Here is a 2,145-nt window from a genome sequence, read left to right on the forward strand (position 1 = left end):
TCACCTGCTGATGATGGGGCGGTGCAGGCACTGGCAGCGAGTTTGAGTGCCAGGTGGGCCCACAGTGCGCGGGAGCAAAGAATTTTCAGTCATCACCAGAGGCTTGCCCCGATGACAACTGGTGCCCCACCTTGGTCTGGCACCCCACTCACCTGCTCCACCATCCCGCCCTGGCCAACGCCCGCCATGTTCCGCACTCTGCCACCTGCTGCTGACACCCACCATGTTCTGCACGTGCCCCCTGGTGGTCAGCGCTCGTTATAGCGACCGGTTGTTCAGTTGTTCTGCCATTCAGTCTATTTGTCTTTTATTATATAGGATTATATATAACAGGATATTGTAAAAATTAAGTTACAAAATTTTTATTAAAATGTTTCTTACATACCGTTATATTGGCTGGGCTGCAAAAATATTTGTTGTGGGCCAAATGCGGCCCATGGGCCGCGAGTCTGACATGCGTGGTCTAACCCCCACCAAAGTGTGTGCTCTTACTCAGAGATGCCAAGCACGGTCATGCCTCTGGACCGTTGTCCGTGCCATTTCCTCTGGATGATGTGTGCGTAAGATCAGTTAAGTCCCACAGACATATGGGTCCATACCACATAACAGGTTGTAGCACTATACCTTCCCTCCACCCCACACCAGCTCTAAGTGGCCTGGCCCAAATGTCACCTCCACACAAATTATGCCTTGTCTCCACCACAGGTGGATTTAATAGTTTCCTTATTCTGTGCTCCCACACAGTTTTTATACACATTTCCAGTTCAGCCAGTTCAAAAGGTACTCCACAGAGCAAGTCTATACAGTGTCATCATTTGTCATTTGCCAACGCACAAATGGGCGCCATCCTCCCTGAAGAGCTGGGAGCCTTTCCTGACACTCCATCCCACCCACTCTCAGACTGGGGGCCCTCGGAACCAGTGGCCACACGTTCAACTCTCCCTGCAAAGGGGAATGACAGCATTGCATTACTCACACCACTGAGAGCTTGAAGGTGGACGATTTCAGGGTTCACTTCGCTCCTCAGCACTGTCCAGGCTCTGGGTCAGGGTGTTTGCAGGACACAACCATGTCCACGTAGACACAACATGACAGTGGCAGCTCCAGAGAGTGTCTTCTCACGTAGCTCTGCTCTCGTTTCCCCAGGAGGCAAAACTTCCTCCTGAAATTCCTCCATAGGCTTTCCTGTTCACTTCATTGGCCAGACCTTGGTCATGTGCCCAACCCTAAACCACATGCCAGAGCAGGTGGACCATGTGGCCACGCTTGATTTAGCTGAGTGACCCTCCGGCCAGCAGCAGCAGCATGGCCTGGGAACTGGTTAGGAGTGCAAATTCTTGGGCCTCACCTGGACCTCTTGAGTCTGCAACTCTGAGGGTGAGGCCTGGGGTTCTGGGTGTTGAAAGCCCTCTAGGTCAGCAGTTCTCAACCTGTGGGTCACGACCCCTTTGGGGGTCGAACGACCTTTTCACAGGGGTCGCCTAAGACCATCGGAAAACATATATAATTACATATTGTTTTTGTGATGAATCACTATGCTTTCATTATGTTCAATTTGTAACAATGAAATTGGGGGTCACCACCACATGAGGAACTGTATTAAAGGGTCGCAGCGTTAGGAAGGTTGGGAACCACAGCTCTAGGTGACCCTAATGCATACGAACATCTGAGCGGCACTGGCTACGATCTCTCCTGTTCATCCCGAGCCTGTGCAAGTCCCGAGCATCTTGCCTCCTTGAATAAAATCAGGATTCCACGAACTAAGGAAGAAGAGAGGGATGCTGGTGGGTAGGCATCACACTTCGATCATTTCCAGTTAACATAGCACTGATTACATTATTTATCCATCCATCTTCTTGCCTGACTCTCTAACCCACCTATAAGCTTCCTGAGAATATTAAACAAGAAACTCACGGCCAAAAGCTTTTCTGAAAGAAGGGGTTTATTGAGCCAAACACTGGCCAGAAAAGGCCCAGGTCCTGGGGGAATGCAGGCCCCAGAGCCATAGCAGAGCTCCTGGGCAAAGGGCTCTCTAGGCAAACAGCTGGGGGAGGGAGGGAGAGGTTGTTTGGAGAGAATTCACGTTGGCTATAGATGCAGGGGCGGGAGGCGGTGAGGCGGGCTGTCCTGCCACAGGTGCGGACG

The 2,145-nt window shown here is 51.3% G+C and overlaps 1 long non-coding RNA gene across 1 annotated transcript in view; it reads left to right on the forward strand.

The window, feature by feature from the left end:
• The first annotated feature begins 352 nt into the window (after positions 1–352).
• The window catches only part of LOC107182796, a 6,316-nt gene continuing 4,523 nt past the window's right edge, over positions 353–2,145 (forward strand). The window contains exon 1 of the long non-coding RNA XR_001513529.1: positions 353–461. This is a non-coding gene — a long non-coding RNA (uncharacterized LOC107182796). The remainder of the gene's footprint in view (positions 462–2,145) is intronic.

The sequence above is a fragment of the Myotis davidii genome, unplaced genomic scaffold, assembly GCF_000327345.1.
Source record: "Myotis davidii unplaced genomic scaffold, ASM32734v1 scaffold496, whole genome shotgun sequence".
In the NCBI taxonomy this organism is placed as follows: Eukaryota; Metazoa; Chordata; class Mammalia; order Chiroptera; family Vespertilionidae; genus Myotis; species Myotis davidii.